The sequence below is a fragment of the Triticum dicoccoides genome, chromosome 7B (genome assembly GCF_002162155.2).
Source record: "Triticum dicoccoides isolate Atlit2015 ecotype Zavitan chromosome 7B, WEW_v2.0, whole genome shotgun sequence".
Classification (NCBI taxonomy): Eukaryota; Viridiplantae; Streptophyta; class Magnoliopsida; order Poales; family Poaceae; genus Triticum; species Triticum dicoccoides.
The window spans coordinates 24444725-24462435 of NC_041393.1; positions in this window are offsets into that span (position 1 = coordinate 24444725).

Here is a 17711-nt window from a genome sequence, read left to right on the forward strand (position 1 = left end):
AATGTCCTTGCCGCATGGGCTCGAGTGAAAATGTCAACTAGTGAATGCAAAATATCACATGAACACGCACGCACCCCCCTATGATTGTCAAAAACATAAATGTGGCAATTAAGCACATTGGTTACATTTGAAAAAAATGTACATATCGTAAATGCACTTAAAAACAAAATGTTGAAGTTGCTGTTAGCACAAGATAGTACAAAAGAAAGTCAGAAAATCCTCCACTGCACAAACCTAAGATGTGGCAGCTCACACCCTGTCCTCATGCAACAATGACTTGACCTGTGTTCAATGGCAAAAAATGTGCTAGGTTGAAATTGCCATGTTAAAATGCAACACAGAATTCAAAAAAGCGATGAAAAACATCTAATGAACATCCTGAAATTGCCACAGTGTGTTCAGATATCACAAGTCATCATGGCAAAACACGAAAAATTGAGTCTGCCGTACAATGAATTTGCCACATTGTACTGACTGTAACATGGCAACAGACATGCTGTGTTCAGACAAATACTTGCCACATGGAAAGCATGTGTATGGCATCTGACAGAATTGATGTGCAAATTAGTTGCCATGTTATGCAGCCAATTTGCCACATTATCCTGTCTACAACATGGCAACAACCACAGTGTGTTCACAGTCTATTTGCCACAAGAATATACTATCCATGTGGCAACAGATATAGTTGATGTGCAGATTAGATGCCATCCAGTGCAATTGGTTGCTGAAACTGCAGTGACTACCGATTTACTACACTTTACCATTCCTACAGTGTGGCAACTATCACAATCATTCAAGAAAATTAGTTGCCATGCGGAAAAGCATGTTTGTGGCAACTACCATAGTCATTCAAGAAATTAGTTGCCACATAGAAAAGCATGTTTGTGGCAACTATCATTATCATTCAAGAAATTAGTTGCCACATGGAAAAACATGTTTGTGGCAACTAACACAGTCATTTAAGAAATTAGTTGCCACATGAAAAAGCATGTTTGTGGCAACTATCACAGCCATTCAGGAAATTAGTTGCCATATAGTCGTGACATTTACTCAAACTACCACGTTTACCTTCATACTGCAGTTTAAAAAACAACTAACTAGATCTAGGGTTCAATGGCAACTATAGTGACTTGAAATTCATCCCCAAAATTCTCCCCGAACTGATCGCAAACACCAATTCGAAGCAATGCGCAACTATCAGACCGGAAAACAACAGCCCAATCCCAGGGCACAACCAGTGTGTGTCTCCGGACAGGCAGAGCCACACCGGCGAGACCGCCACCGCGGCGGGGACGAAACTGCCCAGTGCCACCGAAAACGGCAAGCACATGACTCCACCGCCGGCGGGAACGCCGGTGCATCGCCAAATCGCCTGAATCTATACGAATCTCGAGTGAAGCATTGAACACGGAGGGAAGGGGAGAAAATGCAAGCAAGGATTGTGAGAGTGGGAGCGAGCATTACCTTCAACCTGTAGGCGCTCCAGCGAGCACCACCGACAGCCGCGAACGCCGTCGACTCTTCCGCCTCCGCCGTCGCCTTCTCCCCTCGTCTTCTCCTCCAATCATCTAAAATGCGAAGTGGGTTGTGCGAGTAACTATGGGGATGAGTAAATGGAACCGTGAGGGGGAGGGGGGCGAAGTGCGCGATGTGTTTGATGTCAACCATGGTCGGCGCGTGGCGTGCAGGCGCATAGGAGTTCCCACCGCACGCCCCCCGAGTGGCAACCGCTAACCGCGGTGTGGCAACCAACGTGCGGGCGAACTATGTCACACACCATACACACGCCTTGTCCTACGTGGCACAAAAAATCGGCCAGATTGTGCCCAGATTCGTGCATAAAGTACTGGACGGTGATGGATGCGTGTGGTCGAGATGGTCAGCGCCCACACGTGTGGGTGTTAACATTTCCGAAAAAAAATATTGCAACGAATTCCGAGAGCAATGCGTGGCGTATCATCTAGTTCAAAATAAATTTGGCTGCGTGATAGCATGAGAGATAAGCCCAGTTTAGTTGCGATTTTCTTGCTGGATTCCGCTGCTTCGCAGCCAAATCTCAACAAAATGGCCGAACTACTCACTGTGATTCTCGGAAGTGAACGCAGAAAAGCACGTGGAGGTGGAAGCTCTCGAAGAGGTGTTTCCGTGGATTTCTCTGCATACCCTTCCACATTTACCCCTGGATTTGCGTTGAAATTACCCACCTTTGCCACTCGACGTGGAGGCGAGGAAGGAAATTGAGGACGTGGTGGTGCAGTACACACGTTGTGCTGAGGCTATGGCTGCTGGGAAAGCGTGGTGGTGCAGGGGTGCCACGCCGCCGTGTGAGCGCACCACGACCACCCGTACGCCGCCGTCTTTGTGCACAAGGCAACGTATGCCATGTCACTCGGTGCGTACGACTGAACAAACAAACAAACTTGGAGAACCAGCTAGCTATCTCCTGCAACATACGCGAAGACCGTGAGCTTCTGATCTTGTTAAGTTCCAACGCCAACTTTGGACGACAGGCATACATGACATAGTTTAGGTTTTTCTTAGTGCTATAAATCAACCTGTAATCATGTTATTATCATTAAATAGCGTTCAACCAATCTTTTTAGCTATTTGGGGTATTTCAGACATTTATCTCCACAGCCACAGCTTATACGGTAAGTTTGCCAAATAAACTACAACTCTTCACTTTTCACACCTGTTTTTCCACAATAGATTTTCCACACATGCTTTCAGGAATCCACAACCCAACCAAACACTGCTAGGGAGCATTTGGTTACCAAACAAGCCCTCGCTTAGCCTGGCCCAGTAAGGAAGCATGTGATTTGTTCCTGGGCAAGATTGCCTCGTTACCAGTGGTTTCCGACTTTTTCTTCGGTTGAGTCAGCGAGCCGATTTGGCTCACCTCCATCGGCAAGGCTAGGCACTAGCGAGGTAAATAGGCAAGCATCCAAATGCTCCCGTACATGCGCCGGGTTAAAATGATTCGTTCAAACCAAGATAGATTATGGGCTAATTATTTCCATCTATTCTTAACTTGAGTATAATATCCTTTTCAACGAAAAAGATGTATCTTCTAATCTCTACCCTCAATTTGCATCGAAAGTTGTAAACTTTTTAAAAAGTTCTAAAGCGGAAGTGAAAAAAGAGAGTTGTGTCTCAAATCCTCCTCAAACGTTCGGGCGGACAGTTCGGTCACCGGCCCGATAGGAGAGAGAAGGAAAAATGTGACCCAACTAAACCCCCCACGTTGTCCTCATATGTCAGGACAGTCCGCAAACCCTCATACTTAGACCATATATGAGAAAAAATTTTGAGGGCTCGTGCGCACCTGGTCAGCACACCACATAGGACGCGGTCCACTTCGGACCATCTTTTCTATTTTCTCTCTCTCTCTCTCTATCTTCATCAATTATATGCATGTGACCGAACAATTTAAAAACAAAAATGGAGGATATGACTATGCATGCACAAAAAAGGGCTTAAAACAAATAGTCCGAACACTCTACCATGTGCGTCGAAGGGCATCTCCAATGACGACCCATAAATTTCCTCCCGTATCCATCTGCGGACAGGGGGATCAGTCCGCGGACACGGATGCGGGAGGCCGCCATCCGACTGTAACCACATAAATTCAAAACATCTCCCTAAACATTTGGCTAAATGTAACCGCACCACCAAGGCGGAAGCCAACCTTCCGCCAAATCAAAGCGAGGCTAATAAGCATAAAACCCAATAAGAGTCGCACAAATGGCGCCTCCTTGCCTGTGCCACATTGAATTTACTATGCCTAAGGGGAAAGGTTAAAAATGCATCGACCCATCGAATCCTCTCACACGCAAGCCTCCTCTCTCTCCTGTCTCGCGAGCCCTCTCCCCCCTGAGACTCCTCGTAGCCGCCACCACTCACTCCGGCCGATTCTGGCGAGTCCCTACGGCGGGTGGCAGACCTACTACCCCCTCGCTCTGCTCATTCCTCTCATCCAGATTCGTTGCTAGAGGCCTGCCGCACTCGCTCCAGACCCTCAGCCGTGGCTAGGGAGGCTCGTCCCCTCCCCTCCCCCACGCCCATGCATGGCTGGCCATGAGGTGCACGCAGTGTGTCGGGTCGTGCCTCCTTTGCACCAGTGAGTTCATCCCCCCTCCTCACCCTCTCTACTCTGCGCGAGGTCTGAGTGTCTGACCCTTACCTCTACTTCCGTTTCTCGGATTTGGTGCAGCAGCCGCCTCTCTCTGTCTTGATTCAATCCCCAAAAAACTTCAATTTTGTTTCTGTGCCTACAACGCATTCGATGAAAGAGCCTGTACATATGTGATATTTATACTCTACATATTACGTATTGTCTATCTTTTAGTTTCACATGATTTCTTTAATTTTTTGGCACTTTCAGTTTCAAGATGTTAACTTCAGGAGCTCAAGTAAGAGAAAATGAAGGTTGTTGCGCTGATGTTGGTCTGGAGCACCACTCAGAGGCCTTGTTATCGAGTGGGAGGATCATAAGGTAGTGGGAGGCGATGCCGAGTGGATCGACGATAGTTGTGCCGTGTTGGGTGTCCAGGAGTTGGTGGCAGGAAGCGACGATCATCGATGTCATAGTCCACATATCCTTGTCCCTGTTGTGTCACCCCATAGATGATTTCCTCTTTGGTCGCCCCTCCTCATGGACGCTTCAGAGCGACGTCTCAGCACGACATCGGTCAAGGATAGGATCATTGTCATGCGCTCGACGGCAGGAACAGACCGAGGTCCTCATTTGACCCTAATTTCATGGTAGCTTTTCTGTTTAATTTCATCCCCTCCTAGCTAGCTAAAAGAGACATTCACTTTTGCGTGTGCAAAATTGTGTGAGTTATTAGTGAAAAGTTAGTAGAGCTTGCTTACTCATGATTTAGTAATTAGTGCATTGCTGCTTGTGTGACAAACTATAGGAATGAACATAGCCAGGAAATAAAAATGACATGTATGCTAAAGAGGCTTATTCTACACAAGGTATCTTTATGTCAGTTACATACAGTGTCTAAATGCTTACTTCCCAATTTTCCTTTAGATTTTTGTGTCCTTCCTCTTAGCCTTTAGGCACTGCAAGCTAAATATATGTGAAATTGCTTGTCTCCAGCAGTAGCATTTCATTCATTGTGGTCTGGAGCAAGTGAGCCTTTGCAAGAAACTGTAACTCCTGTTCAAGATCATGTCCTGGTAAGCTGAGATGTAACCAAACCTGCAGGTAATGTGATTTTATAATTTTGACACGCCGAGGGATTTTGATGGAGGTTGGTTGTTTTTGGCATGTGGTTTCTGTTGTTGGAATTTTGTGGGATTTTTTTATAGTTGCTGATTCCTACTCATTCATGTTTGGCTCTTTTGATGCCTATGCACTCATCTTGGAATGATGATCTGTGAGAGCATGCCAGGCTAGAAAGTTTGACAATATTGCTTCTTTTCATTAATTATGTGCAGATTCATTCATTACCTGTTGCGACTATTTGAATTTCCTTTGCATTTACTGTCCTAACACCCATGGAATTTTCTTTACAAAATGTAATCAAACTGTATGATATTCAGCACCAGCATCCATTAGAATTCTATACCTGACAGTCATGATATGAAGGATCTAGATGAACCATTTGATCCCACGTTTAGCCGGCCTATGGACAACCCTTTTGGTCATTACAAGAGCACATTCGTACTCCCTCCGTCCCGAAATGAGTGACTCAACTTTATGTGCTGATGATAAATAGTTGTGCGTGTGTATTTGGTCTATTTCCTTTCCATATCCATGGTTTTCATACCGATTTGTGTTTTCCGCTTTCTATTTCAAGTTATGGCTCATGTAGCTGTGTATTTGGCTGCAGGTCATCGCTACTACCTCGGCGAAGTCACACGAGACCCAGTGGTTCACGCTACCTCCAAAGCATTCGAAGCAGGTGTCTGCGTACATGGTATTATTGTCTATGCACATATATCAACGTACATTCAAATGAAGAACAAAGGCGTCTAAAAGCTTCTGAAGCTTCATTTTGGAGTTATATGAATCTGGGGCTAACTAAGGGAGATCAAAATGGTACTAGTTGGTAACATTAGGTTGTATGCCTGCAGTGATGGTTAATCAAGATCAATCAAAGGCTATGTTCACCATGTTGTATCAGTTCATCTATTAAGCTTTTTAGTACTTCAAGCCCTACACTGTCAGCGTGACATTGAGTATCATGAATTTTTTGAGATGCACTATTGTACTGGACAATGTGCTTTCTCATCAATTTAAAATAATTAAGAGGCCTGTGACATTTGTTTTAGTTTCTAATAGAAACACAAAATATGTCTATTTCACTTTTTAGACAATTTTTTTGATTGTGTGAAATGCACACAAAGCAAATTCTTACATGGTTTAATTTATAGGAACATGTATAAATTGTGAGTTACTTTTGGTTTGATCAACATTGTTCCTTTGTATGCTTACATGGTTACCGTTTTAGCTATCAGGCAAGATTTCTTTCGTCTTGTGCCTTCATGTTTTCTCATTCAAACTTTAATGATGGTCTGAAAATTCCTGGTATATGTGGTTAACAATGAGGATACAATCGACTGTAATTAATTTGTTTTTCTCTTACCGGTAACCTTCTTATGTCATCATTTTCTGACTATATTTATGCTACAAGTATTTGGTCTAGAGCCAATGGAGACAATGATGCTGCTATATCTTAGTGGTCTTTGTTTCACAAATAGTGAGCTACCTCTTATCTGTTCTAGATATTACTATCGTGACTTGCTTGGCATTACTATGATATCCGTTAGGCAGTGGTAACCTTCTTTTGATGGTTGTCGACACACATCTTTAGTCACACGTACACCATACAAGGTATTGAATAACCTATCCTCTCATTTTTATCGTCATTGCCATAACTTTTACAGGCTTCTCATCAAAGTTCTTGCCACTGAGCACACTCTCCGCCATGATGTGTTGATCTGCTCATTTACATTATGTGTTTGTTTGTCTGTTTGTGTGAACTTTTAGTTTTCCAGAAGTTTTTGTATAGCATGCCACTTCTATCTTTGTATATACTATAAGCTAAACTCAAGTAGAAGTTGTAACAACCTGATTTTTGGCCCTTCTCTTTTTCTTTTGTTTTTCTGAGGTTTTTGCCTGAGTTTTCTTTTTCCGTGGCTTTGTGGTCTGGAAACTAAAGCAGTTGACCTCTTCTTTCTTTCCAAAGTGGTTTGTCATACCCAAATCCTTCCCTATACCTTTCCATTTCCACCTTGGACCAAATCCCAATATTTTTTATTGGGAATATTCCTTTTCTATTAAAGGAATAACTCAATTTGCCCTAGGTTGTGAAGCAACCCATATTTCCCTCACTCCTAAAATTCCAAAATAATTCTCATAAATTGTTTGGGTCATATATTCATCAAATATGGCAAAACTTTTCATTGCCATGATAAAAAATAATCCTCAAATAATTCATTTCCTATTCTGCCCTAAATGGCACATTATGAAGCAAGTGCTATTTTCCTTTGCCCAATTGACCTCAAACTCCCTGGACATCTTTTCCTATCCAAATAATTGCCACATGCCCAAATGCAACCTCATTTGCCTAGTAATTACTTAATTATGATTTTCCAAAGTTTCTGTCCAAAAAGAAGCTTTGTGAAGGAGCTACAAGCTAGGCATATCCAAATGAGTTGCCATTTATGCATGACCTCAGTATCATCATATCATAGCCCTCCACCAAAGTTGAGCTCATGTCATGCCTCCATGTGAGCTAATATTCAATTCTTTGATTCTGTCCAAAATTTCAGTTTGTAAAGCAAGTATATTTTATCTCCATGATGGCTGCAAATTTTTCTAGGCCTTCTATGATCCATATAACCTATCTCCACCAATTTTGGGCACATTTCATCAAGCCATTATTTCTCTAGATTTTTTGCAAGTTTCTGGCCAGAGGAGATGTTTGTGAAGCAAGTACCATTTTGGCTTGGACAATTGGTATGAGACTTTTTGAGCATCTTCATAGGACCAAATGACTCTGCCTTGCCCAATTTGAGCTCAAGTTGAGTCTCCATGTGAGTGCATCAGCATGCTCAAGTTTCTGGACCATTTTGGTCAGTTGCAAAGCAAGTGTATTAATCCTTGATCCAGTTCTTTTCAAACTCTCCAGGACTGTAATCCTTCTTAGCCTGAACCTCCCAGACATTACATTTGGCCCATAGCATCTCTCTGTTGATCACACTAAGTTGATCAAGTTTGCAACAACAAACTTCAGAGGTTAATTCCCACTTAACCACAACACCTTTAACCAAGCGACCACCTCAGTTGCAACCTACCTTGGAAGGACTAAACCCCACACACTTTTTTGGCCGAACCCCGTGCACTGTGTGCACCAGAGCTAGTGGTGACCACCGACTTGGCATGCAGTGCGCACGCTCTAGACGTCGTTTGTGCTTTGGCCTCACCTCCTCTCGTCGTCTTCGCGCACGTGAGCGTGTCCAATAGGTTCCCCGTGTTGTCGCCGTCCTCCTGGAGCCAATTCCCCCTCTGGCAGCCTCCTTGCTGGCGCTCATCGTCGTGCGCCCACGGGCGATCTGTAGCTGGTCGTCGTCTTCTCTCTTTGGTCGTTTCCTCCCCATGCCCCTCGTTGTATCCTGCCCCGTGAGACTCTCCCTGTGCCTCCCCGTTGCCTTCCTCCGAGCCCATGCACGAGCACATGCGTCCACGGCGACGCCAACCTGACCATGCCCTTGCCCGGCTATATAAGCCCCTCCCCTCGCCTCCCGAGAACCCCACTAGCTCCACCCCTCTCTCAGGAACCTGCCCAGCCTCCCCATTGAGCCCCGGAGCCCCTCTTCGCCGTAGTTGGCCGCCACAGCCACCGTCGGGCTCCGCTTGAATCCGAGCAGCCCCGAGCTTCTCCCCTCCTTCTACCACCACCACTCTGGCGCTCCTCCTCAACCCTTTAGCGAGTCGCCGGAGCTCCATTTGCCATGATCCCCATCTCCGACCGAAGCTCTCCTTCATCGCGGCTATGGCCCTGCCTGCTCCAGTGCTCTCCTGCGAAAGCAGATGGTCCAGGCGGGTGCGGCTGGTCTCCCTGAGCATGCCTGTCGGTGTCAAAACCGGTGGATCTCGGGTAGGGGGTCCCAAACTGTGCGTCTAGGCGGATGGTAACAGGAGACAAGGGACACGATGTTTTACCCAGGTTCGGGCCCTCTTGATGGAGGTAAAACCCTACTTCCTGCTTGATTAATATTGATGATGTGTGTTACAAGAGTGGATCTACCACGAGATCAAGGAGGCTAAACCCTAGAATCTAGCCTATGGTATGATTGTTGGTCGTCCTACGGACTAAAGCCATCCGGTTTATATAGACACCAGAGAGGGCTAGGGTTACACAGAGTCGGTTACAATGGTAGGAGATCTACATATCCGTATCGCCAAGCTTGCCTTCCACGCCAAGGAAAGTCCCATCCGGACACGGGGTGAAGTCTTCAATCTTGTATCTTCATAGTCTTGGAGTCCGGCCAATGATGATAGTTCAGCTTTCCAAAGTGATGTTGCACAACCATGCTTATGTTGATATCATGTTCATGCATTGTAGTTGCATCATGTTATTTGCATATGACTCAAGTTTTGGAAATATGCCCTAGAGGCAATAATAAAAGGATTATTATTATATTTCCTTGTTCATGATAATTGTCTTTTATTCATGCTATAATTGTATTATCCGGAAATCATAATACACGTGTGAATACTTAGACCACAACATGTCCCTAGTGAGCCTCTAGTTGACTAGCTCGTTGATCAACAGATAGTCATGGTTTCCTGACTATGGACATTTGGATGTCGTTGATAACGGGATCACATCATTAGGAGAATGATGTGATGGACAAGACCCAATCCTAAGCATAGCACAAGATCGTGTAGTTCGTTTTGCTAGAGCTTTTCCAATGTCAAGTATCTCTTCCTTAGACCATGAGATCGTGTAACTCCCGGATACCATAGGAGTGCTTTGGGTGTACCAAACGTCACAGCGTAATTGGGTGACTATAAAGGTGCACTACAGGTATCTCCGAAAGTGTCTGTTGGGTTGACACGGATCGAGACTGAGATTTGTCACTCCGGATAATGGAGAGGTATCACTGGGCCCACTCGGTAGTGCATCATCATAATGAGCTCAAAGTGACCAAGTGTCTGGTCACGGGATCATGCATTACGATACGAGTAAAGTGACTTGCTGGTAACGAGATTGAACGAGGTATTGGGATACCGACGATCGAATCTCGGGCAAGTAACATACCGTCTGACAAAGGGAATAGTATACGGGGTTGCTTGAATCCTCGACATCGTGGTTCATCCGATGAGATCATCGAGGAGTATGTGGGAGCCAACATGGGTATCCAGATCCCGCTGTTGGTTATTGACCGGAGAGCCGTCTCGGTCATGTCTACATGTCTCCCGAACCCGTAGGGTCTACACACTTAAGGTTCGGTAACGCTAGGGTTGTATGAATATTAGTATGCAGCAAACCGAATGTTGTTCGGAGTCCCGAATGAGATCCCGGACGTCACGAGGAGTTCCGGAATGGTCCGGAGGTAAAGAATTATATATAGGAAATGCTGTTTCGGCCATCGGGAAAGTTTCGGGGTCACCCGATATTGTACCGGGACCACCGGAAGGGTCCCGGGGGTCCACCGGATGGGGCCACCTATCCCGGAGGGCCCCGTGGGCTGAAGTGGGAGGGGAACCAGCCCCTAGTGGGCTGGTGCACCCCCCTTGGCCCCCCCTGCGCCTAGGGTTGGAAACCCTAGGTGGGGGGGGGGGGCGCACCACTTGCCTTGGGGGGCACTCCACCCCCTGGCCGCCGCCCCCCTTGGGAGATTGCATCTCCCAGGGCCGGCGCCCCCCTGGGGGCCTATATAAAGGAGGGCACGGGGGAGGGCAGCCGCACCCTGTGCATTGGCGCCTCCCTCCCCCTGCTACACCTTGTCCTCCTCCCGCAGCAGCTTGGCGAAGCCCTGCCGGAGTTCTGCTGCATCCACCACCACACCGTCGTGCTGCTGGATCATCATCAACCTCTCCTTCCCCCTTGCTGGATCAAGAAGGAGGAGACGTCATCCACTCCGTACGTGTGTTGAACGCAGAGGTGCTGTCCGTTCGGCACTTGGTCATCGGTTATTTGGATCACAGCGAGTACGACTCCATCATCACCGTTCTCTTGAACGCTTCCGCACGCGATCTACAAAGTGGTATGTAGATGCAATCTCTCTCCCATGACTCGTTGCTTAGATGAACTCATAGATGGATCTTGGTGAAACCGTAGAATTTTTTTTAATTTTCTGCAACGTTCCCCAACAGTGGCATCATGAGCTAGGTCTATGCATAGTTCTCTATTGCACGAGTAGAACACAATTTTGTTGTGGGCATAGACCTTGTCAACTTGCTTGCCGCTACTAGTCTTTTCTTGCTTCAGCGGTATTGTGGGATGAAGCGACCCGGACCGACCTTACACGTACGCTTACGTGAGACATGTTCCACCGACTGACATGCACTAGTTGCATAAGGTGGCTAGCGGGTGTCTGTCTCTCCTACTTTAGTTGGAGCGGATTAGATGAAAAGGCTCCTTATGAAGGGTAAATAGAAGTTGACAAAAATCATGTTGTGGTTATTCGTAGGTAAGAAAACTTTCTTGCTAGAACCCAATTGCAGCCACGTAAAAGATGCAACAACAATTAGAGGACGTCTAACTTGTTTTTGCAGCAATTGTCATGTGATGTGATATGGCCAGAAGTTGTGATGAATGATGAATGATATATTGTGATGTATGAGATCATGTTCATGTAATAGGAATCACGACTTGCATGTCGATGAGTATGACAACCGGCAGGAGCCATAGGAGTTGTCTTTAATTTTGTATGACCTGCGTGTCATTGAAGAACGCCATGTAAATTACTTTACTTTATTGCTAAACGCGTTAGCCATAGAAGTAGAAGTAGTCGTTGGCGTGACAACTTCATGAAGACACGATGATGGAGATCATGATGATGGAGATCATGGTGTCATGCCAGTGACGAAGATGATCATGGAGCCCTGAAGATGGAGATCAAAGGAGCTATATGATATTGGCCATATCATGTCACTATTATATAATTGCATGTGATGTTTATTATGTTTTATGCATCTTGTTTACTTAGAACGACGGTAGTAAATAAGATGATCCCTTATAATAATTTCAAGAAAGTGTTCCCCCTAACTGTGCGCCGTTGCTAAAGTTCGTCGTTTCGAAGCACCACGTGATGATCGGGTGTGGTAGATCCTTATGTTCACATACAATGGGTGTAAGACAGTTTTACACATGCATAAACACTTAGGGTTAACTTGACGAGCCTAGCATGTACAGACATGGCCTCAGAACACAAGAGACCAAAAGGTCGAACATGAGTCGTATGGAAGATACGATCAACATGGAGATGTTCACCGATGATGACTAGTCCGTCTCACGTGATGATCGGACACGGCCTAGTCGACTCGGATCGTGTAACACTTAGATGACTAGAGGGATGTCAATTTGAGTGGAAGTTCATTAAGTAATTTGATTAGATGAACTTAATTATCATTAACTTAGTCTAAAACCTTTGCAAAATATTTCTTGTAGATCAAATGGCCAACGCTCATGTCAACATGAACTTCAACGCGTTCCTAGAGAAAACCAAGCTGAAAGATGATGGCAGCAACTATTCGGACTGGGCCCGGAACCTGAGGATCATCCTCATAGCAGCCAAGAAAGATTATGTCCTAGATGCACCGCTAGGTGAAGCACCCATCCCAGAGAACCAAGACGTTATGAACACTTGGCAATCACGTGCTGATGATTACTCCCTCGTTCAGTGCGGCATGCTTTACAGCTTAGAACCAGGGCTCCAAAAGCGTTTTGAGCGACACGGAGCATATGAGATGTTCGAGGAGCTGAAAATGGTTTTTCAAGCTCATGCCCGGGTCGAGAGATATTAAGTCTCCGACAAGTTCTATAGTTGTAAGATGGAGGAAAACACTTCTGTCAGTGAGCACATACTCAAAATATCTGGGTTGCACAACCGCCTGTCCCAGCTAGAGATCAACCTCCCGGACGAGGCGATCATTGACAGAATCCTTCAGTCGCTCCCACCAAGCTACAAGAGCTTTGTGCTGAACTACAATATGCAGGGGATGGTGAAGACCATTCCTGAAGTATTTTCAATGCTGAAGTCAGCAGAGGTTGAAATCAAGAAAGAACATCAAGTGTTGATGGTCAATAAGACCACTAAGTTCAAGTAGGGCAAGGGTAAGAAGAACTTCAAGAAGGACGGCAAAGATGTTGCCGCGCCCGGTAAGCCAGTTGCCGGGAAGAAGTCAAAGAATGGACCCAAGCCTGAGACTGGGTGCTTTTATTGCAAAGGGAAGGGTCACTGGAAGTGAAACTGCCCCAAGTACTTAGCAGACAAGAAGGCCGGCAACACTAAAGGTATATTTGATATACATGTAATTGATGTGTACCTTACCAGTACTCGTAGTAACTCCTGGGTATTTGATACCGATGTCGTTGCTCATATTTGTAACTCACAGCAGGAGCTGCGGAATAAGCGAAGACTGGCGAAGGACGAGGTGACAATGCGTGTCGGGAATGGTTCCAAGGTCGATGTGATCGCCGTCGGCACACTACCTCTACATTTACCTATGGGATTAGTTTTAAACCTCAATAATTGTTATTTAGTGCCAAGTTTGAGCATGAACATTGTATCTGGATCTCATTTGATGCGAGATGGCTACTCATTTAAATCCGAGAATAATGGTTGTTCTATTTATATGAGAGATATGTTTTATGGTCATGCCCCGATGGTCAATGGTTTATTCTTAATGAATCTCGAACGTAATGTTACACATATTCATAATGTGAATACCAAAAGATGTAAAGTTGATAACGATAGTCCCACATACTTGTGGCACTGCCGCCTTGGTCACATTGGTGTCAAGCGCATGAAGAAGCTCCATGCTGATTGACTTTTAGAGTCTCTGGATTATGAATCATTTGACACATGCAAACCATGCCTCATGGGCAAAATGACCAAGACTCCGTTCTCCGAAACAATGGAGCGAGCAACCAACTTATTGGAAATCATACATACTGATGTGTGTGGTCCAATGAGCGTTGAGGCTCGCGGAGGATATCGTTATGTTCTCACTCTCACTGATGACTTGAGTAGATATGGGTATGTCTACTTGATGAAACACAAGTCTGAGACCTTTGAAAAGTTCAAGGAATTTCAGAATGAAGTAGAAAATCAACGTGACCGAAAGATAAAATTCTTACGATCGAATCATGGAGGAGAATATTTAAGTCACGAATTTGGTACACACTTAAGGAAATATGTAATCGTTTCACCACTCACGCCGCCTGGAACACCTCAGCGTAACGGTGTGTCCGAACGTCATAATCGCACTCTATTGGATATGGTGCGATCTATGATGTCTCTTACCGATTTACCGCTATCATTTTGGGGATACGCACTAGAGACAGCTACATTCACTTTAAATAGGGCACCGTCTAAATCCGTTGAGACGACACCGTGTGAATTATGGTTTGGGAAGAAACCTAAGCTGTCGTTTCTAAAAGTTTGGGGATGCGATGCTTATGTCAAGAAACTTCAACCTGAAAAGCTCGAACCCAAGTCGGAAAAATGCGTCTTCATAGGATACCCCAAGGAAACCATTGGGTATACCTTCTACTTAAGATCCGAGGGCAAGATCTTTGTTGCCAAGAATGGATCCTTTCTGGAAAAAGAGTTTCTCTCGAAAGGAGTAAGTGGGAGGAAAGTAGAACTCGATGAAGTACTACCTCTTGAACCAGAAAGTAGTGCAGCTTAGGAAAATGTTCCTGTGGTGCCTACACCGACTGGAGAGGAAATTAATGATGATGATCAAGGTACTTCAGATCAAGTTGCTACTAAACTTCGTAGGTCCACAAGGACACGTTCCACACCAGAGTGGTATGGCAACCCTGTCCTGGAAATCATGTTGTTAGACAACGGTGAACCTTCGAACTATGAAGAAGCGATGGTGGGCCCAGATTCCAACAAATGGCTAGAAGCCATGCAATCCGAGATAGAATCCATGTATGAAAACAAAGTATGGACTTTCACCGACTTGCCCGATGATCGGCGAGCGATAGAAAACAAATGGATCTTTAATAAGAAGACGGACGCGGATGGTATGTCACAATCTATAAAGCTCGACTTGTCGCTAAGGGTTATCGACAAGTTCAAGGGATTGACTACGATGAGACTTTCTCTCCCGTAGCGAAGCTTAAGTCCGTCCGAATCATGTTAGCAATTGCCGCATACTATGATTATGAGATATGGCAGATGGACGTCAAAACGGCATTCCTTAACGGTTATCTTAAGGTAGAGCTGTATATGATGCAGCCGGAAGGTTTTGTTGATCCTAAGAATGCTAACAAAGTATGCAAGCTCCGGCGATCCATTTATGGGCTGGTGCAAGCATCTTGGAGTTGGAACATTCGCTTTGATGAGATGATCAAAGCGTTTGGGTTTATGCAGACTTATGGAGAAGCCTGCGTTTACAAGAAAGTGAATGGGAGCTCTGTAGCATTTCTCATATTATATGTAGATGGCATACTTTTGATGGGAAATGATATAGAATTCTTGGACAACATTAAGGCCTACTTGAATAAGTGTTTTTCAATGAAGGACCTTGGAGAAGCTGCTTACATATTAGGCATCAAAATCTATAGGGATAGATCAAGACGCCTCATAGGTCTTTCACAAAGCACATACCTTGATAAGATTTTGAAGAAGTTCAAAATGGATCAGTCCAAGAAAGGGTTCTTGCCTGTATTGCAAGGTGTGAGATTGAGCTCGGCTCAATGCCCGACCACGGCAAAAGATAAAGAAGAGATGAGCGTCATCCCCTATGCCTCAGCCATAGGATCTATTATGTATGCCATGCTGTGTACCAGACCTGATGTAAACCTTGCCGTAAGTTTGGTAGGAAGGTACCACAGTAATCCCGGCAAGGAACACTGGACAGCGGTCAAGAATATCCTGAAGTACCTGAAAAGGACAAAGGACATGTTTCTCGTTTATGGAGGTGACGAAGAGCTCGTCGTAAAGGGTTACGTCGACGCTAGCTTCGACACAGATCTGGATGACTCTAAGTCACAAACCGGATACGTGTATATGTTGAATGGTGGGGCAGTAAGCTGGTGCAGCTGCAAGCAGAGCGTCGTGGCGGGATCTACATGTGAAGCGGAGTACATGGCAGCCTCGGAGATAGCGCATGAAGCAATTTGGGTGAAGGAGTTCATCACCGACCTAGGAGTCATACCCAATGCGTCGGGGCCGATCAAACTCTTCTGTGACAACACTGGAGCTATTGCCCTTGCCAAGGAGCCTAGGTTTCACAAGAAGACCAGGCACATCAAGCGTCGTTTCAAATCCATCCGTGAAAATGTTCAAGATGGAGACATAGATATTTGCAAAGTACATACAGATCTGAATGTCGCAGATCCGTTGACTAAACCTCTTCCGCGAGCAAAACATGATCAACACCAGAACTCTATGGGTGTTCGATTCATCACAATGTAACTAGATTATTGACTCTAGTGCAAGTGGGAGACTGTTGGAAATATGCCCTGGAGGCAATAATAAAAGGATTATTATTATATTTCCTTGTTCATGATAATTGTCTTTTATTCATGCTATAATTGTATTATCCGGAAATCGTAATACACGTGTGAATACTTAGACCACAACATGTCCCTAGTGAGCCTCTAGTTGACTAGCTCGTTGATCAACAGATAGTCATGGTTTCCTGATTATGGACATTTGGATGTCGTTGATAATGGGATCACATCATTAGGAGAACGATGTGATGGACAAGACCCAATCCTAAGCATAGCACAAGATCGTGTTGTTCGTTTTGCTAGAGCTTTTCCAATGTCAAGTATCTCTTCCTTAGACCATGAGATCGTGTAAATCCCGGATACCCTAGGAGTGCTTTGGGTGTACCAAACGTCACAATGTAACTGGGTGACTATAAAGTTGCACTACAGGTATCTCCGAAAGTGTCTATTGGGTTGACACGGATCGAGACTGGGATTTGTCACTCCGGATAACGGAGAGGTATCACTGGGCCCACTCGGTAGTGCATCATCATAATGAGCTCAAAGTGACCAAGTGTCTAGTCACGGGATCATGCATTACGGTACGAGTAAAGTGAATTGCCGGTAACGAGATTGAACGAGGTATTGGGATACCGACGATCGAATCTCGGGCAAGTAACATACCATCTGACAAAGGGAATAGTATACGGGGTTGCTTGAATCCTCGACATCGTGGTTCATCCGATGATATCATCGAGGAGTATGTGGGAGCCAACATGGGTATCCAGATCCCGCCGTTGGTTATTGACCGGAGAGCTGTCTCGGTCATGTCTACATGTCTCCCGAACCCGTAGGGTCTACACACTTAAGGTTCGATGACGCTTGGGTTGTATGAATATGAGTATGCAGCAAACTGAATGTTGTTCGGAGTCCCGGATGAGATCCCCGACATCACGAGGAGTTCCGGAATGGTCCGGAGGTAAAGAATTATATACAGGAAGTGCTGTTTCAGCCATCGGGAAAGTTTCGGGGTCACCCGATATTGTACCGGGACCACCGGAAGGGTCC